At 39.2% G+C, this 25,720-nt stretch overlaps 1 protein-coding gene across 1 annotated transcript in view; it reads right to left on the bottom strand.

The window, feature by feature from the left end:
• LOC128690043 (stromal interaction molecule homolog) overlaps positions 1 to 25,720 on the bottom strand; it is a 298,076-nt gene that overhangs the window by 146,427 nt on the left and 125,929 nt on the right. The gene's annotated exons all lie outside the window — the stretch shown is intronic.

Genomic DNA, 25,720 nt, shown 5'->3' on the forward strand with positions numbered 1-25,720 from the left:
CTCCAGGACTCAAGTCCGGCCTGCCGGTTTTCCTGAATCTCTTCATAAAAGCTACCTTGCTCACACTCCAACAGCACGTGAAGTCATAAAAACCATTTGTCTCTATTCACTCCTATCAGATATGCTCACGAATGCTTGCTGGAAGTCCAGGCCCCTTGGACTTCCAGCACAAAACCTCCTTTACCCCCTCCCTCCAACCCTTTCCTAGGCTGACCTCTACCCTGCCTTCCCTCCCCTCCACTACAGATTTATACACTCTTGAAGTCATTCTATTTTGTTCCATCCTCTCTACATATCCAAACCACCTCAAGAACTACTCCTCAGCCCTCTGGATAAAAGTTTTGGTAATCCCACACCTCTTAATTTCCAAACTATGAATTCTCTGCATTATATTCACACCACACATTGCCCTCAGACATGACATCTCCACTGCCTCCAGCCTTCTCCTTATTGCAACGTTCAACACCCATGCTTTGCACCCATATAAAAGCATTGGTATAACTATATACTCTCATACATACAGTTGGGATCCTCTCCAAGATATGCTACTATGTACCACAATCAGCCCTACTCACACTATACTATTCACTCATCTATTCCTACCTCGCCTATGCTATTTGTGCCTGGGGATTAACAGCAGCAACCCACCTAGAGCCAATGATAACCCAATAAAAAGCTGCAGTAAGAATTATCATGCAATCCAATGCTAGGCAACACTCCTCCCCCCCCCCCCCATCTTCAAAGACCTAAACTTACTCAGAGAACAACATTCACAGCTACTACTGTGCAACCTACATTTACAAAACCATAAATTCTAATATTAACCCTGAACTAAATCACTTTCATGATAGTTGCAACAGGATCCATAGACACAATACCAGACACAAAAATCTCTGACATTCCCTGTATCTGGCTAAATCTCTACAAAAATTCAATGTACATAAAATGGCCTAAAATCTAGAACTCCCTGCCTGAAAACTCTAGAACTGCAGACTTGACCACCATTTTCAAAACTACTGTTAAAAAATACTTTGTCTCCCTAATACACCCCATCATCAGTTAACTACAGTGGAACCTTCAAATTCAAAGTTTATTCTCTATAAAGATTACAATGTTGAATTTACAGAATTTGGTTGTTGTGTGGTTTACATGTAGTTAAATAAATGATTACAGAGTGTACCACTAGAACGCCTAGCATGGCTAGGCATTTCGGGCAGACTTAATTCTTTATTTTAAAATATTACAAATTATAAGGTAAGTTGGTATTATGGCTAAGTGACTAAACACTAGTTTGTGAGTTTAGCAATGTGAATGCTTTTGTTTTGGCACAGTACATAGTTTCAATATTGGAGTATCATAGGATTCATTATTTTAAGATTGAGATTAATATTTCTGTTTATGGTCAAATGGGCAAGTGAGTAAGAGTGAACCACCAGGTGGTATTTGTGTAGTTAGTTGATGGGGTTTATCAGGGAGATAAGATGTTTTCTAATGGTAGTTTTGAAGGTGATGAATGTGTCTGCAGTTCTAGAGTTCTCAGGTAGGGTGTTCCAGATTTTAGGGCCTTTGACATACATTGAATTTTTGTAAAGGTTTAGTCAGACATGGGGAATGTCGTAGAGATGTTTGTGTCTGGTGTTATGCCTGTGGGTTCTGTCACAACTATCAAGAAAGCGTTTTAGGTCAAGGTTGATATTGGAGTTTAAGGTCCTGAAGATGTAGATTGCACAGCAGTAAGTGTGGATGTACTGAACAGGGAGTAAGTTTAGATCTATGAAGAGTGGGGGGGTGTGTTGCCAGGGATGGGATTTAGTGATTATTCTTACTGCAGCTTTTTGTTGGGTTATTATTGGCTTTAGGTGTGTTGCTGCAGTTGATCCCCAAGCACAAATAGCATAGGTGAGGTATGGATAAATAAGTGAGTGGTATAGTGTGAGAAGGGCATTTTGCGGCACGTAGTATCGTATCTTGGAGAGGATCCCAACTGTTTTGAATACTTTTTTGGTTGTGTTGTATATGGGTGCTGAAATTCAGGTTGTTGTCAAGGTATAGGCCTAGGAATTTGCCCTCATTATGTCTGGTAATTAGAGTGTTATCGATCTTAATGTTAATTTGTGCATCTCCTGCTCTGCTACGAAACATAATATAGTAGGTTTTGTCAGTGTTAAGCGTAAGTTTATTGGCTGTCATCCAAGTCGATATTTTGATCAGCTCCTCGTTAACAATGGTGTTGAGGGTGGCAAGATTAGGGCGAGAGATGACATAAGTCGTGTTGTCAGCAAAGAGAATGGGTTTCAGGTGTTGGGATACGTTTGGAAGATCATTGATGTATATGAGGAAGAGCAGGGGACCAAGGACACTTCCCTGCGGAACTCCAGTATCAAGTGGCCGTGTTGTTGATGCTGTGTCTTTAATGGTAACATACTGATACCTATTAGTAAGGTAAGATTTGAAATAAGCAAGCGCATGGCCTCTTATACCGTAATGGTCAAGTTTGTGGAGTAGGATGTCGTGGTCTACTGTGTTGAAAGCTTTTCTTAGGTCAATAAAAATTCCTAGTGGATATTCCTTATTTTCCAACGCTGTGTAAAGCAGATCTAGCATTTTGATGATTGCATCATTAGTGCTTTTATTTTTCCTAAATCCAAATTGGCAGGGGTTGAGTATGTTTTGTGCTGTTATAAATGAATATAGTCTCCTGTGCACGAGTTTCTCAAAGATTTTGGATAGCAATGGTAAGTTTGATATTGGCCTATAGTTGTTTAAGTCTGTAGGGTCACCACCTTTATGTATTGGTGTAACCCTTGCCATCTTGAGTAGTTTCGGGAAGGTGCTAGTTTCTAGTGACTTGTTAAAAAGTAATGAAATAGCATGCGAAAGGATATGGGCCGCTCGCTTGTACAGTAATGGTGGGACATTAGACAGATTCCCCGAGTTTTTTTAAGTGACTTTATAATCTCGGTGACTTCTGCGGGCTCAGTTGGTACAAGATAGGAATTTGGGAAATTCCCATCTAGGTAGTCCCTGGCATGGGCATTAGTATGTGGGATTTTATTGGCGAGATTAGATCCTATGGTTGAGAAGAAGTCGTTTATCTTGTTAGCTGTGTCAGTGGGATGTAGTGGTGTTTCATTAGGTTTAGTTAGGACAATATTCTTGGTTTTTTTCAGTTTGTGGGTCCCTAGAATCTGAGAGAGTGTTTTCCAGGTCTTTTTTATATCTCCTCTAGTGTCTGTGAATCTACTGGAGTAGTATAGTTGTTTGGCTTTCTTTATTACTTTGGTGAGAACTGATGAATAGTGTTTAAGAATATCTTTGTGTATTAAGCCCTGTCTATATTGCTTTTCATATTGGTGTTTCTTGTCAATGGATTTCAGAATGGTGCTGGTTAGCCATGGGCAACCAAGCCGTTTGTTTGTGATCTGTTTCGTTTTTATAGGACAATGTTTGTTGTATAGTCTAAGTAATTTGTTAAGTAAAATGTCTGTCCAGTCATCAATACCATTGGCCTTGGAGAATTCTGTAGGCCAGTCAACAATCTCTAGGTCAGTTGTGAACTTCCTTATTGAGGCCTCGTCATGGAGTCTAAATGAGACTTTGTTGTATTCAAGTGGTGGTTTATTAATGTTTGTCAGGAGGAAGGTAGGGTAGCGGTCTGTAGTGCTATCTGTGATTATCCCTGATTTAAGGGGGGCTAGTATATTGGTCCATATGTGGTCTATTATGGTTGCACTTGTCTCAGTGAGCCTGGTTGGTTTAGTTATTGTTGGTATGAGAAGTGTGTTGTTCATATTGTTGATGAAATCAGTTACAGGCTGATCATCTAGTAAGCCAAGGTTGATGTTGAAGTCTCCAGCTAAGAGGTGGTGGTGCTTATTCATTTGTCTGTTTGTTATTAGTGACTTTAATTTCTCACTGAAATTTGGGATGTTTGTGTGAGGTATCCGGTAAATGGCACCGATTGTTATAGGTGTCTTAAGGTTTTTTACAGTAAAATTAGCAAAAATGTATTCCCCATATTCATCACTAGAGCAAGTGGTGCTAATACAAGATAATTGGTTAGAGTAATAGATTGCAATACCACCCCCCAACTTGGTTTTGTCTGCAGTTGTGAATTGCTGTATCATGGTAGAGGGTAGATATCTATTTTGTCCTGCTTAAGCCAGGTTTCAGTAAGAATAATGCAGGAGAAGGGTGTCTTTAGTGATTCAAGGAGTGCCAGGAGGTCATCTTAGTGTTTGCTTAAGGACCTGATGTTGTAGTTAAGTACTGATAGGCTTTTAGCATTGTTTAGGATAGTGCTGGCTTGTGATGCTGTGTAATAAAGGCAGTTACTTTCCAATAGGTTTTGATTGGTTGTCAGATTATGGAGGTTTAGATCAGGGTCAACGTGATCAATCATTTTCTAGGTTTAAATTATGGTTATTTATATTCTGAGTTATGTGTTGAGTTCTAGTATTGATATCTGCAGTGGTGGGAAGCTTGGATAAGTATATAGCTAGAGTATTTTGGTCATATAGAGTATAGTCACTACTACACATTATGAAGTTGATGTTGTCTATGTGTTGTGCTGGAATGAACTAAAGTACAACTAGATATAAACTAGTAATATAAAAATACAAATTTAAAATAGAACAAGACTCTCACTTGTAATTGCACTAAGGTCTAATATAATGACTTTTGTGGAGTCTATGTTTTGAGCTAGAATAAGCTATAGTACAACTAGATTTAATCTAATACAAAAATACAAATTAAAAATAGCACCAGTCTCTCACTAGTAATTGCAATATGGTCTAATACAATTAATTTGGTATTGACTATAGTACAACTGAGTTTAATCTAATAATATAAAAAAGGCACAAGACTCTCAATTGTAATTGCACTAAGGTGTTATATAAGTTGTTTACAAGAATTAGAGTATAACTAGATTTAAATTGACAAGATAAAATAAACAAGTTAAGGTAGCAAAAGAATAAAAAAAAAGTAGAAAAAAGAAAATATATATGAGGTAGTTGGTACTAGTTAGCAAAAGATAGTTAAGGGCCTTGAACAATAATATAATTGAAATATACACTAATTGCACACACAATATAGTCACTAAGATATGAAAACAATCTTAGAGTAGGAATTATAATATAAACTTATAATATAAAAATACAAATTGAAATGGTACTTGCAATTGCACTAGAGTCTGGTATAGGTTGTTGACAAGATCAAGAGTATAACTAGATTTAAATTGACAAAATAAAATTCACAATTAAAGTACCAAAAGAATAATAGTAAAAAATAACAATGGTAATGTCTTGGTTATAATATGATAGTAAGATGGTAGACAGGTACACAGGTACACAGGTACAAAGGATAATATAAAGGTTGGAGTTGAATATACAAACTTGAAAATTTGGCAACAAAATGTTATGGGAAGTATAAAATAATGTTTAATGTACAAAAGTAAAATTGACTGGTAGTAAATATGGTGTTTAATAAAATTTTAGTAAGTAATAATGATTACAAAAAAAGTGAAAAAGTAATGTTTATTTCATTCAATATTGCACTGGTAGTTATACTAGAGGTTATATGGCAGTACAATGTAATTAAGAGTACTCTAAGATAGTAAATGTGGTATTAAAACAGGTAAAGGTAATTAGACAAGTAATGGTTATTAAATGTCAAAAATGTTAAGAGTAAATTGAAATTATAGTAAAAATGATAATTATTAATTTTAGTAAGTAATATCAATTGATAGTATTTAAAAAAATATGAGGTAGTAATATGGACAGAGAAAGTATCAATTCAGCTAATGTTTAAGCAAACAATAGTAAATAAGACAATTACATAAGGTGACTTATGCTTACTAGTAAAATCACAAAATGAGGTAGTTGATTATTTAATTACTAAGATATTGTACAATGAAATTTGAACAATAATGGAGCAAAACATACACTACACTACGTAGGCTTTTAAGTTGGACATTGTTTAGTTATTCTCTGTAAGATTAGTATCCCTGAGAAATCGTGATAGATCATTCTCGTTCGTGATTGTGTACAGTTGACCTACATTTGTTTTCCTAACAAGAATTTTCCCATCCCGTGTGAAGCATTGGTGTATTGTGTCGCTATTCTCCCGCTTAAGTTTTCTGACTCTATACAGGAGGTTCTGACGTTTTTTGGTAAGACACTCGTTTATGTATACCTCTTTCTTTACTTTAATAGATGCAATAATTAAGTCTTTTTTCCTGTCATGTGAGTGGAATCTAAGCATAACACTTTTTCTACCATGGGATCCTAGTAACCTGGCTTCTTTTATTTCAGACTCTGGTACAATAACACTTGTTTGGTCCTTTATGATCTGCAGAGTAATTTCTTTACTGTTTGTTTGGTTCATATCACTGGGAAAAAGTGGACTGTTAACTATTACTGCGTCCGATAGTTTATCTTGTTCAGTTTTATCTTCTTGGAGAGCGAAGTAGTCACTGAACTGGTTATCTAAGTTGTTCTTCCATTCTTTTACTGCTTCTTCAACTTTTGTATTAAGAGATATTATTTGTTGGGTATGGCTATATATGACTGTTTGGATGGTCTTGTCACAGTTAGTCATTCCTGGTGTTGATAACTTTTGTTCAAGACTGAGGATTTTGTTCTCGAGTTGTGTCATCCTGGTGTCTTGTTTTGTTAGCGTCTCTCGAAGATTCATATTTTCAATAACTAAGTTGGAGATGCATGTCTTTAGGGTATCTGGATCGTTGGTCATACCTGAGAGACTACTTGGTAGGTTGAATCCGGGGAAGAGAGGGGAGGATGGGCTGGTGGCAGCCATGTTTGTTGTTATTGTTGTGGTGTCGCCTTGAGCAGTGGTGAGTGGGGTGGTTGCTGGGCCGGCGTCCTCCTGACTACACTTGTTGAATAGTTGATTTTTCGGTGTTTTCTTGCTGGCCTTGGTGCTGTTTCCTCTTGAGTTATGAGTTTAATCCATTCTGTGACCTAGTTCATAACTCAATTTACTCATATATCAAATTAATTTTCCTCATTTAAATTAACTGAAAAGCCATTAATCCATTCCTGCACTCTGGAGATTAAGAAAAAAAATACTTAAATATGACACTATTATCAATTGTACAGCTTATTTATCACAATTCATCTAATATGACATAATAAACAATATAATGAATGCAGAAAGATGATATATACTCTAGAATGAATAAAATAGGCCATAATATGGTAGCAGAGGCAGTAGCAGAAGCGTCCGCCATTTCTGTCCGACTTTGACTATAGTATCTTCCCATGCTCTTACTGTAAGAGAAAACAGAGTATTTTTGAGGCTAACTGCAGTAAATCACTAGTTTTCTAAGGAAAACAATGTATTCATAAATAAGAAATATTGTATAAAAACTGTTTATAAGAAGTCTATATGTACTTACACACTTGGAGCAGAGATGGTTGAGGAGGTTGAGGGTGGGGGATGTTGAGGGTGGGGGATGTTGAGGGTGGGGGATGTTGAGGGTGGGGGATGTTGAGGGTGGGGGATGTTAAGGGTGCAGCGTATGATGTGTTGCCTGGTTAAGTCCATGGAAATCGTCTTTTTCTTCTCAGCACTTATTTTCTTAGGACCCATGGTTAGAAAAAAGAAATTTGGCCCAATGACTGTAAAAAATGCAAATAAGCATGAGAGAACTGCTCCCACAGCGATGTAAACATGTGTACTTCTTGACTCAAGAAATCGTAATGACACGATTGCAAATAAACCATAGCCCCCGGCCGGGATTGAACCCGCGGTCATAGAGTCTTATTGTGGCTAGCTGGTCTAGTGGCTAACGCGACGGGCTGGAGTTTTGAGACTCTATGACCGCGGGTTCAATCCCGGCCGGGGGCTATGGTTTATTTGCAATCGTGTCATTACGATTTCTTGAGTCATGTTGACGGCAGTGAAGGGACTTGAGCTAGAGTTCATCACGGCCACGCTAGCTGGAGATTCGTCTGTAAAAACTTGCATTTGTGGTCACAGAGGTGCCTGTGCTAACTTTCCTATGGTGTAGAAATATACCTAGTTGGATGAATCTTATTGTGGCTAGCTGGTCCAGTGGCTAACGCGACGGGCTGGAGTTTTGAGACTATGACCGCGGGTTCAATCCCGGCCGGGGGCTATGGTTTATGTGTACTTCTTACCAGATGTTTTACCATCACCTGTGCTAACTAGCGGCAGCATTCTGAATTATAATTACATACGTAGTATGTACTACAGGTCCTCCATCACAAATCCGGCATCATTGGGACCTGTAGTGTGCCGGATTACTGAGTTTGCCGGATTACAGAGTGGTTAGGTTAGAATACACTTAATAAAATTAACCAATTTGACTTACACAAAGTTCATTGAACATCGGCAAAAATTGGACATTTCCGCTACTTTGAGCTCAATTTCAAGGTACAGTGGTCCCCCGCTTTTCGTAGTTCCCGGCAATCGTAAATTTCGCCAATCATAGGGGTATTTTCGTATAAACATGAACTCGCTTTTCATAGGTTGACTCACGAGTTGTAGTTCGTCCGGGATGCGTACCCACTGCGTGAGCCGGGGCGGCAGCCAGTCTGGCATTGTTTACCAGTGAGCAAAGGTCCCCTCACGTGCTCCAGTGAAATATTTCATAATATTCCATTTATTTTAGTGCTTGCAAGTACTAAGCTACCATGGCTCCAAAGAAAGCTCCTAGTGCCAAGCCTGTGGTAAAGAAGGTACCCACGGCGTGAGCCGGGGCGGCAGCCAGTCTGGCATTGTTTACCAGTGAGCGAAGGTCCCCTCACGTGCTCCAGCGAAATATTTCATAATATTCCATTTATTTTAGTGCCTGCAAGTACTAAATAAGCTACCATGGCTCCAAAGAAAGCTCCTAGTGCCAAGCCTGTGGTAAAGAAGGTGAGAAATACGACTGAATTTAAGAAAACCATCATTGAACAATATGAAAGTGGTACAAGTGTGGCCGAACTGTCCAGGATGTATAAGAAACCCTACACAACCTTATGTTCCATAGTGGCCAAGAAAAAGGAAATAAAGGACGCTGTTGTTGCAAAGGGAGTAACTATGCTGACAAAAATGAGATCACCAGTACTGGAAGAGGTTGAGAAGTTATTATTGGTGTGGATAAATGAGAAACAATTAGCAGGAGATACTCTTATGGCTTCGATTATTTGCGAAAAGGCTAGGCAGTTGCATGAAGATTTGGTAAAGAAATTGCCTGCAAATAGTGGTGATGTGAGTGAATTTAAGGCCAGCAAAGGCTGGTTTGAGAGATTTAAAACCGTACTGGCATACACAGTGTGGTAAGGCATGGTGAGGCTGCCAGTTCGGACCACAAGGCGGCTGAAAAATATGTGCATGAATTCCAGGAGTACATAGAGGCTGAAGGACTGAAACCTGAACAAGTGTTCAATGGTGACGAAACAGGCCTCTTTTGGAAGAAGAGGCCAAAGAGGACCTTCATTACACAAGAGGAAAAGGCAATGCCAGGACACAAGCCTATGAAAGACAGGCTGACGCTAATGTTCTGTGCTAATGCTAGTAGGGATTTCAAAGTGAAGCCATTACTAGTGTACCATTCTGAAAATCCCGGAGTGTTCAGGAAAAACAATGTTATGAAGAGTAAATTGTGTGTGTTTTGGAAATCTAATAGTAAGGCATGGGTCACGAGGGAAATTTTCGTCGAGTGGTTCAATGAAGTGTTTGGCCCTAGTGTGAAGGAGTATCTCCTGGAAAAGAAATTGGATCTCAAGTGCCTGCTAGTAATGGACAATGCACCTGCTCATCCTCCAAACTTGGATGACCTAATTTTCGAGGAGTTTGGGTTCATCACAGTAAAGTTCTTGCCCCCGAATACCACTCTTCTCCTCCAACCCATGGACCAGCAGGTTATTGCAAACTTTAAAAAACTCTACACAAAAGCGATGTTTCACAGGTGCTTGACTGTGACCACAGACACTCGCTTGACCCTAAGGGAATTTTGGAGAGAACACTTCAGCATCCTCCATTGCATAACCCTTATAGGTATGGCTTGGGAGGGAGTGACTACCAGGACTTTGAACTCTGCCTGGAGAAAATTGTGGCCAGATTGTGTCAACAAGAGGGATTTTGAAGGATTTGGGACTGACCCTAATGAGCCTATGTCTGTTGTAAAATCAATTGTGGCACTGGGGAGTTCCATGGGGTTGGATGTGAGTTTGGAGGATGTGGAAGAATTGGTGGAAGACCACAATGAAGAGCTCACCACTGAGGAGCTGCAAGAGCTTCAGCAGGAAGAGCAACACATTGCAGCTCAGAATCTTGCTGGAGAGGAGGAGGAAGAGAGATGGAGGAAGAGAGATGGAAGAAGGTGCCTTCTTCAGAAATTAAAGAGATTTTTACTATGTGGGGTAAGATGGAAAGCTTTATGGAGAAACATCACCCTAACAAGGTTGTTGCAAGCCAGGTTGGCAACATGTACAGTGACAAAGTCTTGGGCCATTTTAGGGAAGTGTTAAAGAGATGCCAGAAACAGAGCTCTCTCCACAGTTATTTTGCGAGACAGGACTCCAGTGACTCTCAAGGTGGTCCTAGTGGAATTAAGAAACAGAGAAGAGAAGCAACCCCAGAAAAGCAAATGGTACCTGAGGTGTTGATGGAAGGGGATTCCCCTTCCAAACTATAAACAATCCACTGTCTCCTCCTCCTCCAGTCTCCCATACACTAAGAAGAATCTCCAATAAAGGTAAGTGTTATGCTGTTAATGTTTCATTCATCATTTCCCATTGTATTGTTTATGTACTACATGTATATTTCATGTAAAAAATTGTTTTGTTTTAATACTTCTGGGTGTCAGGAACGGATTAATTGTATTTACATTATTTCTTATGGGGAAAATTGATTCGTAAATCGTAAATTTCGTTTATAGTAACAGCTCCAGGAATGGATTAATTACGAAAAACGAGGGATCACTGTACTTTTCGTCATGAAGGCAATCAAAATCATGTCTATTTCTGTAATATATCTTCCATTCTATCAAATGAGTCCAAAAAAATGAGAATACAATCATAAAAACCATGCAAAAATATACTGCAAAGAGGCAGCTAATGGCTGAGAAGTGAACTCCCTTATTTATCGTCCATCTTTTTTATTTTTGTTGTACGTTAAGAAGCATCTTTCCATCATACATTGCCCAAGTTTCAATGAGACAGCCCAGCAAACAACTGAGAAAAAAAAATATTTACCAAAACATCATATACAGTAGGGCCCCACTTATACGGCGGGTTAGGTTCCAGGCTGTCGCCGGAAAGCAGACATCGCCAGAAGGCAGAACGCCATTTTTTTCCATTTATAAATGCCAGACAATAAGTTTACACTAAATTATATTAAGTTAGTAATAGAACTAGGCATTAAAAACACAAAGTAAAATACATTCACAGTAAATTCATTACTTATTTTAAAGTATTTGTAATCTTAATGTAGGGAAAGAGGTGAGTAGTACTTATTTGTAGGAAGTCAGGTGCAGGTAACCCAGGTGTAGGTAGCCCTGGCTCCCGGTCTCATACTTAACCCTTTCAGGGTCCAAGGCCCAAATCTGGAGTCACGCACCAGTGTCCAAGAATTTTCAAAAAAAAAAAATGTTATTTTTTCTTATGAAATCGTAGAGAATCTTTTTGTGAAGGTAATAAAACAAAAAGTACGAAATTTGGTGGAAAATTGATGAAATTATGCTCTCGCGAATTTTGATGTGTCAGCGATATTTACGAATCGGCGATTTTGCCGACTTTGACTCCCATTCTAGGCCAATTACATTATTCCAATCAACCAAATTCTTAGCTATTTCACTAGTATTACTTCTATTCTATCGATTGAGCACAAGAAATCACCAAGTCAACTGTTTCAACTACAAAATAAAGTGATTGGAAATTGGAAATTTGGCCAATTTAACACAAAGTTCAAAATATTCCAATTTCAAAATAGGGTCCAGAATGAACAATGTAGGGATTCCTGGCACTAAACTAACATTTCCTCTGTTCATTAGTTATGTTTTGAGGCTTTACAAATAAATTCAATTTTGATTTTTTATTCACATAATGAATTTTTATTCACACCAAAAAATAGAAGATTTACTGTTATGCAATACTGTAATAATTGTATAAATATCATCACCATATTTGTGAATGTATATTAGACCCACCAGCTGATGTGTATTAGACGTGTGAGGTCGTTTGTTTACTCTTGAATATTGGCAAAAATTTAACATTTCTGCTACTTTGAGCTCAGTTTCAAGCCATTTCCAGTGCTAAAACCAATCAAAATCATCTCTATTTCTGTAATATGTCTTCCATTCTATCAAATGAGACCAAGAAATCGCAAATACAACTATAAAAACATACGAAAAAACACTGCAAAGTTGCTGTTTTAATCGAAAAATCATGATTTCATTTTTTTTCTCACATTATACACAGTGTGCTGCAGGATCTGTTTTATGTGGTGCACACATACCACATAGATGTATTCTCTCATATCTAGGCCCAAATGTACCACTCACAGTTTATCAGAGTGAGCTGAGCTCATGGCGTAGATCTACGGTTTGGACCCTGAACGTAAAGCCGTAGATCTACGGGACGGACCCTGAAAGGGTTAACATACAATACAGTGGACCCTCGCCTACTGAACGCATCACATAACGTTAAATCCGGCTAGCGATACATTTTAATGCCTTGGCTAGCGCTAAAAAACTTACCCAACGCGATTCGTTCCGTTCGAGACGTGTCCACTTGCGGCCTGTGCGCGCCTCACTTGTCCCTTGGGTACCAGTGTTTAAAAGCCAGCCACCACGATCGCATCCAAACATACAATCGGAACATTCCATATTATCACATCGTTTTTAGTGATTGCACCTGCAAAATAAGTCACTATGATCCCCAAGAAAGCTTCTAGTGCCAACCCTACAGCAAAAAGGGTGAGAATTACTATGGATATGAAGAAAGAGATCATTGCTAAGTATGAAAGTGGAGTGCGTGTCTCCAAGCTGGCCAGGTTGTACACAAAACCCCAATCAACCATCGCTACTATTGTGGGCAAGAAAACGGAAATCAAGGAAGCTGTTCTTGCCACAGGTGCAACTTTGTTTTTGAAACAGAGATTGCAAGTGATAGAAGATGTTGAGAGACTGTTATTGGTGTGGATAAACGAAAAACAGATAGCAGGAGATAGCATCTCTCAAGCGATCATATGTGAAAAGGTTAGGAAGTTGCATGGCGAATTAATTAGAAAAATGCCTGCAACTCGTGGTGATGTGAGTGAATTTAAGGCCAGCAAAGGTTGGTTTGAGAGATTTAAGAATCATAGCAGCATACATAGTGTGATAAGGCATGGTGAGGCTGCCAGTTCGGACCAAAAAGCAAATGAAAAATATGTGAAGGAATTCAAGGAGTACATAGACAGTGAAGAATTGAAACCTGAACAAGTGTTGAATTGTGATGAAACCGGCCTGTTTTGGAAGAAAATGCCAAGCAGGACCTACATTACTCAGGAGGAAAAGGCACTCCCAGGACATAAGCCTATGAAAGACAGGCTTACTCTGTTGATGTGTGCTAATGCTAGTGGTGATTGCAAAGTAAAGCTTTTATTGGTGTATCACTCAAACTCCCAGTGTTCAGGAAAAACAATGTCCTCAAGGCTAATTTGTGTGTGATGTGGAGGGCAAACAGTAAGGCATGGGTCACTAGAGACCTTTTCTATGACTGGTTACACCATGCATTTGCCCCCACTGTGAAAAATTACCTCCTGGAAAATAAATTGGACCTTAACCCTTTCAGGGTCCAAGGCCAAAATCTGAAGTCACGCACCAGTGTCCAAGAAATTTTGAAAAAAAAAAAAAAAAAATTTTTCTTACAGAATCAGAGCATATTTTTGTGAAGGTAATAAAACAAAAAAAAATAGAATCTGATCAGTACTTACCGAGTTACAGTGCCAAGACGTTTATAGAAAATGATGTGGTGGTGGCAACATCGACGAATTCCACATACGCGTATTATATTATTTTGTTGTTTTAGTTGTTTTTTCTTTTCTTTTCCAATTTTTTTCTATTCCTACTAACATTTGGGGCCTGAGAGACCAATACTGTATATAATTGATATATATAAACTCACTGTATTGAACACAATAACCACACTAAAGTTATTATCATATTATTGTTTACCACTGTTGTTTATTACAATAAACATGCACAAATATTGTATAATACTAATGTTCTATCATATATTTACATATTTACAATCACTGGACATGGTTTTAGAACTGCTCGAGCTTGTGGAACTCCTTGAAACAAGGCACCATGCACAGAGGCACCTTACATTCCTCACACATAAACCGAGTGTCTTTGCGTCTTTGTTGCCGTCGTTTTGTTTGTGCACAGACAATGCATCTCTTCTGAGCAAATTTCTTTTGAGTTGAAGGAAGCTGTATTATGAAATGATCACCTTCTCTCCTCAAACGCTTGGGTATATCGTGATGAATTTGAGGACCATGTTGTATTGCAGGTGTTGTTACCTGGTACTTCATTATGAGTTGTCTGACAACAGACAAACAAAATTCACCATACGGTGGTCTGTTACCAGTCTTTATTTGGTACATATTACATGCATTCAGCATTGAAATGTCCATGACATGGAAGAAAAGTTTCATGTACCACTTGTAACTCTTACGAACACAGTCAACAAAACCAATCTGCATGTCACACTTGTCAACCAAGCGCATGTTTTGTGTATAATCAATCACTGACACTGGTTTTCGAATACGTTCATTAGTCACTCGATCAACTTTGCCACTGTCTTGCATTTCACTACGGTGAATGGTTGTCAACAATGTGACATCTCGTTTGTCATGCCACCGTAATGCCATGATGTCATTGGCAGTAAACACCTGCACGTCATCACCACGAACACCTGCGTTGAGCCTGGGCATATGTTTACGATTAGAACGCACTGTGCCACACACATCTGTCTTGTTCACTCGCATGAAATCACTGAGTAATGGGCTTTTGTACCAGTTATCGGTATATAATGTATGGCCCTTACCAAGATAAGGTGCCATCATGTTTCTCACTACGTCACCTGAGATACCCAATAACATCTTGGTATCTTTCAATGTTTTACTACCCGTGTATACAACAATAACCAACACCAGGCCACTGTCACAATCACAGAGTACAAACAATTTTATACCAAAGCAGTTCCTCTTGCTCGGTATATACTGCTTGAATGACAGTCTACCTTTGAACAAAATCAAAGACTCGTCAATTACAAGATTCTTGAATGGATAAAAGTATATCCTGAACTTTTGTTTGAGATACATGAAAACATTTCTAATCTTGTATAACCTGTCACTTCTGTCAGGCCTGGTTTTGTCAGAGAAGTGCAACATATGTAACAGTAAGATAAACCTGTTCACTGGTATTATTTCACTGAAGGATGGGGTAGAAATTAGCCGATCTGTGGACCAGTATGCTTTTATATTATGCTTATAGACGTGAGGCATAAGCATTATTGTTGCAAAAAGCAAATACATTTCTGCAACAGTCGTCTCTTTCCACCTGTGTAGTCTTGACTGTGGTGATAAGATCATATTTGCCATGGTGTACTGAAAATACTTATTACTTTCCCTGGCAATAATTTCCATCAATGGCTGGTCAAAGAATAATTCAAAGAATTCCAGTTCATTGGCCGTGGTTCCAAGGGGACAGGTAGGTAGAATTCCACTTGGAGAGTCATCAAAGTGGTGAGGCTTGGGAACAAAATTGGGATTTTGCTGCCAATCCCACATACGGTTTTGTGGTGGATACTGGACATCATAGGCTGGTTGTACAGGTGGTTGTGGTTGTGGCGGGCTGGTGGCTGACGCTCTGCTTTGTCCTTGAACTGACGAGTCAGCAGCGTGGGTCCCTGCGTGGCACGGTGAGTCACGCATGGCGGTGCCACTACCACCACCAGCACCACTAACACCATCCACTGATGCCTGTGGCCCATCCATGCCAAGTGTAACCACATCATCCTCACTATCACTACCTAAAACGGGTGTAGGGCCACGGGATGTACTCCGGGATGTACTCTGGGATGTACTCCGGGATGTACTCCATCCCCTGGGCACAGCATAGGGTACACTACCCGAGCGCATGCGGTGGCGAACATACCAACGCTTCACTGGTGAATATGATTCCTCACTATCACTACTCGAATGATTGTCGAGCGCAATAAAATCACAATCCACGTCAGAATCATCGTCATTACTGAAGTCAGAGGCCTGGCCACGCGAAAATATTAGTTTTCTCTTACGTTTAGGAACACCCGACTGTGAGTCACGAGTGCCCACACCAGAGGTAGAAGGTCGAGGATCGTCGGGGTTTTCTGCACTATTATCGATATCCTGGTCATTATTTTCGGTCACTAACTTATCAAAGCCGTAGAATTCGTCTTCATTTGCACTTCCATCAGTGTCAGAACTATCAGACAGGAAGAGGAGAGTCCCAATTTTCCGGGGAGTGAGAGCTGACTTGCGACGAGGTATGGTGAACAAGGGTGACTGAGCCGGCGTTCCCACAATGCTATGCAGGCGCCTAGATTTTTTGTTTATGGCGCACACCCACGGCACAGACCCATTCTCTCACATGTAGGCCTATGAGCGCTTTCGCGCTAAATTTGACGGCGCTAGAATTTTGGCGTAGATCTATGGTTTGGACACTCACCGAAAAGCCATAGATCTACGGGACGGACCCTGAAAGGGTTAAGTGCCTCATTTTGTTAATATTTTTGGGTGTCTGGAATGGATTAATTGTATTTACATTAATTCTTACGGGAAATATTATTCCAGTTTTCGGCCATTTCGGTTTTAGGCTGACCTGGAATAGATTACAGCTGATAACTGAGGGTCCACTGCACTATTATAATAATAATAATAATAATTTTAATAATAATAATAATAATAATAATAATAATAATTACATGTAATAATAATAATAATAAAAGCAATAATAATAACGAGAGCTTCAGGACGCCATCAACTCAGTGCACTGTTTATCTCGGTGTGGGAGTATTTCTCTCATGTTTTGCTTACATTTTTTTACAGCCATCTGGTCAAATTTCATTTTTCTAAGCATGGGCCCTAAGAAAGTAAGTGTAAAGGACAGTGCTGAGAAGAAAAAGATGATGATTTCCATGGAATTAAAGCATGAAATCATAGATAAAAAAGTGAGGACTGCAGGTTGAGGGGGAAGTGGGGGTAGCTGGCTCGTAACTCAGAGCAAAAAATCAACCGAGCGACGGCTTGTATCTCAAAAAACTCGTATGTTGGGACACTCATAAGTCAAGGTTCCACTGTACTGTACTTTTTCTAAACTACGTACATTTTTTTTTTTTCAACAAGTCGGCCTTCTCCCACCGTAACTGTAATTATTTTATATTGAACTGCTCTACTGGGCTTATAGCATTACCTAATAGAATACTCAATTCTTTTGTACTCATTGTAACTCATCTAATTACCAGATGAACTGTTACTGCTTTATTAATCTTAACTTAAAATTAAGTTTGCCCAAAATTCTCTGCATACAAAGGGGCTTTTGGCATGAACACCTATTATATTCCTTTGTACAACCATGTATCATGTCAAAATAAAAATTATTATTATTATTATTTATTAAATAAAAGCACCAACTACTCCAAAAATACATCCCCACCTGCTTTTAACATTGCTATCTTTATCCCATCAATCCCAGCTGCCTTACCCTCTTTCATTCTACCCACTGCCTCACAAACTTCCCCCACATGCACAACTGGTTCTTCCTCCCTCCTACAAGATGTTATTCCTCCTTGCCCTATACATGAAATCACAGCTTCCCTATCTTCATCAACATTTAACAATTCCTCAAAAATATTCCCTCCATCTTCCCAATACCTCTAACTTTCCATTTAATAGCTCTCCTCTCCTATTTTTAACTAACGAATCCATTCGTTCCCTAGGTTTCCTCAACTTATTAATCTCATTCCAAAGCTTTTTCTTATTTTCAACAAAATTTGTTGATAACATCTCACCCATTTTCTCGATTTGCTCTCTTTTTACATTGCTTCACCACCCTCTTAACCTCTCTTTCTCCCTATATACTCCTCCCTCCCTGCATCACTTTTACTTTGTAAAAGCCTCTCATATGCTAACTTTTTCTCTCTTACTACTCTCTTTACATCATCATTCCACCACTCGCTCTTCATCCCTCCCGTACCCATTTTCCAGTAACCACAAACTTCTGCTGAACATTCTAACACTGCATTCTTAAACCTACCCCATACATCTTTAACCCCATTGCCTATACTCTCACTACCCCATTTATCCTCCAACAGTTGTTTATATCTTCCCCTAACTGTCTCCTCCTTTAGCTTATAAACCTCCACCTCTCTCTTACTTGCTGCTTCCATTTTCCTTGTAACCCATCTACCTTTTACTCTCACTGTAGCTACAACTAAAAAGTGATCTGATATATCTGTGGCCCCTCTATAAACATTTACATCTTGAAGTATATGAAAATATATATGATATGTATGATGCATGATATGAAAATATTCAGTGAGATGTTCTGTCAAACTAGCAGCATATGAATTAATACCTGGTTTATTGATGATGGTTGCCCCCAGCATGAGATTGTAGTAACAGGAATTAGTCATTCATTGGGAAATAGTCCAAAGTTTTTTCGGTTATAATTCAAAATTACATCATGGGTTGATGTGGTACAAAAAGAATGTCATCAGTAGGCAAGAGAGGAAGAGTGTCATCAGTTGGCAAAAGAGAAGTGAAAGTTTATATATAAAAGGAAAAATAGTTAGGGTTAAGTATGAATATCAAAATAGTATACAATATCGACAGGTTGGTAAGTAAGACACATAGGCAACAGTTAAGCATCTTTAATATGTTTTTAATCCAAAATGTTTCGCCTACACAGTAGGCTTCTTCAGTTGAGTACAGAAAGTAGGCAGGAGCAGTAGAGATGTGAAGATGATGTAATCAGTCTATCACCCTTGAAGATGTAGACTTGAGGTTGTCAGTCCCTCAGCCTGGAGAAGAGTTCTGTTCCACAGTCTGAAACAATGTGAAGATCTAGCGATAGTGTGGAGACCTATATACTGTTTGAAGGAGAAGTGTAGAGTAGTAGAAGATTACATTCTTTTTTCAGACTATGGAACAGAACTCTTATCTGGGCTGAGGGACTGACAAGCTCAAATCTATGTCTTCAAGGGTGATGGACTGATTACATCATCTTCACATCTCTACTGCTCCTGCCTACTTTCTGTACTCAACTGAAGAAGCCTACTGTGTAGGCAAAACATCTCAGATTAAAGATGCCTAACTGTTGCTTATGTGTCTTACTTAGGTAAAGCGTAAGCAAATACTGGATGAAAGGCAGGCTAGAAAGAGTACAGGTAATAAGGAGGGGGTAAAGGAGGTATGGGGAAAATTTAGGAATGCAGTGCTAGAGCATGCAGCAGAAGTGTATGGGAATAGGAGTGATTGGTGGAATTACAAGGTAAAGAGGGTGGTAAGGAAGGAAAAAGTTGACATATAAAAATTACATATTCTACAATTTAGAATACAGTGGACCCTCGCCTAACGCTATTAATCCGTTCCTGAGAGCTCAATGTTAGGCGAAATTATCATTAGGCGAATTAATTTTCCCCATAAGAAATAATGGAAATCAAATTAATCCGTTCCTGACACCCCAAAGTATGAACAAAAAAAAATTTTAACACATGAAATATTAATTTTAATACACACAAACTGAAGAAGACATGCACAGTTACATGACACTTACCTTTATTGAAGATCTGGTGATGATTGATGGGATGGGAGGAGGGGAGACTGTGGATGGTGTTAATGTTTAGAAGGGGAATCCCCTTCCATTAGGACTTGAGGTGGCAAGTCCTTTTTTGGGGTTACTTCCCTTCTTCTTTTAATGCCACTAGGACCAGCTTGACTCACTGGACCTCTGTTGCACAACATATCTGTCCATAGAGGCCTGTACCTCCCGTTCCTTTATGACATTCCTGAAGTGTTTCACAACATTGTCAGTGTAATAGTCACTGGCATGGCTTGCAATAGCTGTGTGAAGGTGATTTTCATCAAAAAAGGTTTGCACTTTAAGCCACATTGCACACATTTCCTTAATCTTTGAAGTAGGCAACTTCCTCAGTTTCTCTATCCCCTCCTCTGAAGCAGTTTCCTCAGGTGTGGCCTCTTGCTGTTGAAGATGATCTTGCAGCTCATCAGTGGTTAGTTCTTCATTGTCCTCCTCCACCAACTCTTCCACATCCTCCCCACTAACCTCCAACCCCAAGGACTTCCCCAATGCCACAATGGATTCCTTAACTGGCATAGGATTCCCAGGGTTAGCCTCAAACCCTTCAAAATCCCTTTTGTCTACACATTCTGGCCACAGTTTCTTCCAAGCAGAGTTCAAGGTCCTCTTAGTCACTTCCTCCCAAGCCTTACTTATAATGTTTACACAATTGAGGATGCTAAAGTGATCTCTCCAAAACTCTTAGATTCAATTGAGTTTCTGAGGTCACTACAAAGCACCTTTGAAACAGCTTTTGTGTACAGTTTCTTGAAGTTGGAAATGACCTGCTGGTCCATGGGCTGCAGGAGAGGAGTGGTATTAGAAGGCAAAAACTTGACCTTAATGAAGCTCATTTCTGCAGAAAGTCGCTCTGCCACGTCTGAAGGATGACCAGGAGCATTGTCTAATACCAGGAGGCACTTAAGGTCCAATTTATTTTCCAGGAGGTAATTTTTCACAGTGGGGGCAAATGCATGGTGTAACCAGTCATAGAAAAGGTCTCTAGTGACCTATGCCTTACTGTTTGCCCTCCACATCACACACAAATTAGCCTTGAGGACATTGTTTTTCCTGAACACTCTGGGAGTTTCAGAGTGATACACCAATAAAGGCTTCACTTTGTAATCACCACTAGCATTAGCACACATCAACAGAGTAAGCCTGTCTTTCATAGGCTTATGTCCTGGGAGTGCCTTTTCCTCCTGAGTAATGTAGGTCCTGCTTGGCATTTTCTTCCAAAACAGGCCTGTTTTGTCACAATTAAACACTTGTTCAAGTTTCAATTCTTCACTGTCTATGTACTCCTTGAATTCCTTCACATATTTTTCAGCTGCTTTTTGGTCCGAACTGGCAGCCTCACCATGCCTTATCACACTATGTATGCCACTACGATTCTTAAATCTCTCAAACCAACCTTTGCTGGCCTTAAATTCACTCACATCACCACTAGTTGCAGGCATTTTTCTAATTAAATCGTCATGCAACTTCCTAGCCTTTTCACATATGATCGCTTGAGAGATGCTATCTCCTGCTATCTGTTTTTCGTTTATCCACACCAATAACAGTCTCTTAACATCTTCTTTCACTTGCGATCTCTGTTTCAAAAACAAAGTTGCACCTTTGGCAAGAACAGCTTCCTTGATTGCCATTTTCTTGGTCACAATAGTAGCGATGGTTGATTGGGGTTTTGTGTACAACCTGGCCAGCTCGGAGACATGCACTCCACTTTCATACTTAGCAATGATCTCTTTCTTCATATCCATAGTAATTCTCACCCTTTTTGCTGTAGGGTTGGCACTAGAAGCTTTCTTGGGACCCATGGTGACTTATTTTGAAGGTGCAATCACTAAAAAGGCTGTGATAATATGAAATATTGCGATTGTATGCTTGGAAGCGACCGTGCTGGCTGGCTTGTAAACACTGGCACCCACGGAACAAGTGAGGCAGGCTCAGGCCGCATGTGGACGCGTCTCGGACGAATTGCGTTGAGCGAATTTTTTAGCGCTAGCCAAGGCAAAATTTTTGCCTTAAAATGTATCACTAGGCGGATTTATCGTTATGCGATGTGTTCGTTAGGCGAGGGTCCACTGTATAAGGAGGTACGAATATATGGAGAGTAACAAAGCTCAAAAGAGTAGCATAGAAGGTTAAATGAGAGTGTGGGAGAGGTTTTATCAGCAAATTTTCCTGAGAAGTAAGAAAAAGTTAAGGAGGTAAAGGTTGGCCATCACTAATCCGGCATCATTGGGACCTGTATTGTGCCGGATTAGTAAGTTTGCCAATTACAGAGTGGTTAGGATAGAATACACTTAATTAACCTGTCAATAGAGACTCTTTTTACTACATATTCATTTTCATCGCTGCTTTCTGTTCCACTGGCTTGCTGATGTGGATTTACAACCAGCTGCGCAATTTCTGAGTGGGTATGATGATGAAATTTGAGTCAGTATAATGATCTCAGTCAGTATAGTGATGAAATTTGAAATTATGAGAGCCGACATTAGTGCCAGATTACTGATAGAACTGGATAACTGATTGCCGGATTAGTGATGGCCAAACTGTACTACCATCCTGCTAAGCGAGTGTAAAACGGTAGCCTGTAATTGTTTTACATGATGGTAGGATTGCTGGTGTCTTTTTTCTGTCTCATGAACATGCAAGGTTTCAGGTACGTCTTGCTACTTCTACTTACACTTAGGTCACACTACACATACATGTACAAGCATATATATACACACCCCTCTGGGTTTTCTTCTATTTTCTTTCTAGTTTTTGTTCTTGTTTATTTCCTCTTATCTCCATGGGGAAGTGGAACAGAATTCTTCTTCCTTAAGCCATGCGTGTTGTAAGAGGCGACTAAAATGCCGGGAGCAAGGGCCTAGTAACCCCTTCTCCTGTATAAATTACTAAATTTAAAACGAGAAACTTTCGTTTTTCTTTTTGGGCCACCCTGCCTTGGTGGGATACAGCCGGTTTGCTGAAAAAAAAAAATTGCAAGATTTCAGATCCATCTTGCTACTTCTACTTGCACTTAGGTCACACTACACTTGCATGTACAAGCATATATATACACACCACTCTGGTTTTTTCTATTTTCTTACTAGTTTTTGTTCTTGTTTATTTCCTCTTATCTCCATGGGGAAGTGGGACAGAATCCTTCCTCCGTAAGCCATGCGTGTCATAAGAAGCAACTAAAATGCTGGGAGCAAGGGGCTAATAATCCCTTCTGTATACATTGCTAAAGTTAAAAAGAGAAACTTTTTTTTCTTTTTGGGTCACCCTGCTTTGGTGGGATACGGCTGGCTTGTTGAAAGAAGATGAAAGAAGAAAAAGTTAAGATGAGAAAGCTTAGTGACCAAATGGATTTAATAATTAAAACCAAGAGTAAGAGATGGGGAGATGGAGGTACAGGGAAGATGAAGGGAATATTTTGAGGAAATGTTGAATGCTGATGATGAGAGGGAAGCAGTGATTTCTTGCAATGGGCAGGGAAGTGAAACACCTTTTAGGAGGAAGAACTAGATGAGAGTCTGGAGAGGTGCATGAGGCAGTGGGTAGAATGAAAGGGGGCAAAACAGCTAGGGTAAACTGAATTAAGACAAAGGTAAAAGAAGGTGGTTGGTGCATCTGATCAAAGGGAAATTACCTAAGGATTGACAGAGAGCATTCATAGTTCCTGTGTTTAAGGGGAAAAAGAGGATAAAAGAGAATACAAGAATTATAGGGGAATAAGCCTGTTGAGTATATAAGCAGTGTATAAAAGAGTTGTTTTTGAAAGAATTATGGGTACGACAGAGAGTAGAACTGCAAAGAAACAAGAAAGAGTAGTGGTTGTGTAGACCAAGCATTTACACTGAAGCACATAGGTGAAAAATACTTAAAGGTAAGAAACTTTTCATTGCATTTATAGATTTACAAAGGATAGGGAAGTAATGTGGCGGATGTTGCAAATATATGGAATAGGTGGAAGGCTACCTAAAGCAGTGAAGGGCTTTTATAAGTATAGTGAGCTGCAAGTCAGGGTATGTAGGAGAGAGATTATTTTCCAGTAAAAGTATGCCATCGACAGGGATGTGTGATGACATCATGGTTGTTTAACATATTTATAGATGGAGTTGTATATAAAATGAATGCCATGGAGTTGGGAAAAGTGTGGGATTGAAAAGTAGTGAATCTGGTACAGAGTGGGAACTGTCGCAGTTGCTTTTTGTCAGTGATATGGTTATATTGGTTGATTCAGAGAAGCTGCAAAGGTTGGTAAATGAATATGGGAGAATATGTAGAAAGACGTTAAAAGTAAACTTTAGAAAGAGTAAGGTGATGAAAGTATAAAAAATACAGGCAATGAAAGATTGGATATTGAGGGAGGAAATAAATAAGTTCAGATATTTGGGAGTTGACTTGTCAGCAGATGGTTCTATGAGAGATGGAGGTGAATTATAGAATTCATGAAGGTATAAAAGTGGGTGGTGCACTGAGGCATTTGTGGAGACAGAATTTTATCCATGGAGGCAAAAAGGGAATGTATCAGAGTATTGTGGTACCAACACTTTTATATGGGTGTGAAGCATGGGTTTTGATTGTTGCAGCAAGGAGGCAGTTGGAAACAGTAGAGATGTTGTATTTGAGGGCAAAGTGTGGTAGGAATATTATGAAAAGTTTTAGAAATTTGGAGATTAGGTGTGGAATTACCAGAGGTATTATTCAAAGGGCTGATTAACCCTTTCAGAGTTTCCGATGTACTAGCATGGCTTATGCACCAGGGTTATTGACGTACTAGTATGCCTAAATTCTAGCACCTTCAAATCTAGCGAGAGAAAGCTGGTAGGCCTACATATGAAAGAATGGGTCTATGTGGTCAGTGTGCGCAGTATAAAAAAAATCCTGCAGCACACAGTGAGCAATGAGAAAAAAAAACTTTGACAGTGTTTTTGGCTTAAAACAGCGACCTTGCACTGTATTTTCATATGGTATTTATGGTTGTATTCTAGTTTTTCTGGTCTCATTTCATAGAATAGAAGACATATTACAGAAATTGATATGATTTTGATTGGTTTTACAATGAAAAGTACCTTGAAATTGAGCTCAAAGTAGCAGAAATGTTTGATTTTTGCCGAAGTTCAAAAGTAAACAAATCATGCCACGCATCCAATACATGTCAACTGGTGAGTCTGATATTCTTTCACAAGTGCGCTGATATTATTTATACCATTTCTACACTAATGCAGTAGTCTGCATAACAGTAAATCTTCTATTTTTTTGTAAGAATAAAAATTCAAAGTGGAAAGGAAAAGAGATGTAAGAGGAGACTGGGGGTGAATAATGAACAGAGGAAATGTTATTTTAGTGCCAGGAATGTCTGTCTTGTTTATTCTGGACCCCACTTGGAAATTGGCATCTTTTGAAATTTGTGTGAAATTGGCAAAATTGCTAATTTCTGACCACTTTATTGGATAGTTGAAATCGGTAAACGGGTGGTTTCTTATACTCATTCGATAGAAAATATGGAGTTCTAGCAAAATAGTTATGATTTTTGTCAACTAGTATACTGGAATTGACTGAAAATAGGGCTCTAAAGTGGGCAAGATCACCGAAGCGTAAACATCCGAGACCGCTAACTTCACGAGAGCATAATTCCTTAAGTTTTCCATCAAATTTCATACTTTTGGTTTCATTATGATCAGGAAAAGATTCTCTATCTTTTCATAAGAAAAGATAATTTTTTTTTTCCGAAAAATTTTCGACCCCCGAGAACGAGTTTAAGAGAGGCCTCTCGACCCTGAAAGGGTTAAGGGTTGTTCGAGGTGGTTTGGACATTTAGAGAGCAAGGAGAAAAACAGGATTACTAGAGGAGTA

Source organism: Cherax quadricarinatus, chromosome 25 (assembly GCF_038502225.1).
Source record: "Cherax quadricarinatus isolate ZL_2023a chromosome 25, ASM3850222v1, whole genome shotgun sequence".
NCBI lineage: Eukaryota > Metazoa > Arthropoda > Malacostraca > Decapoda > Parastacidae > Cherax > Cherax quadricarinatus.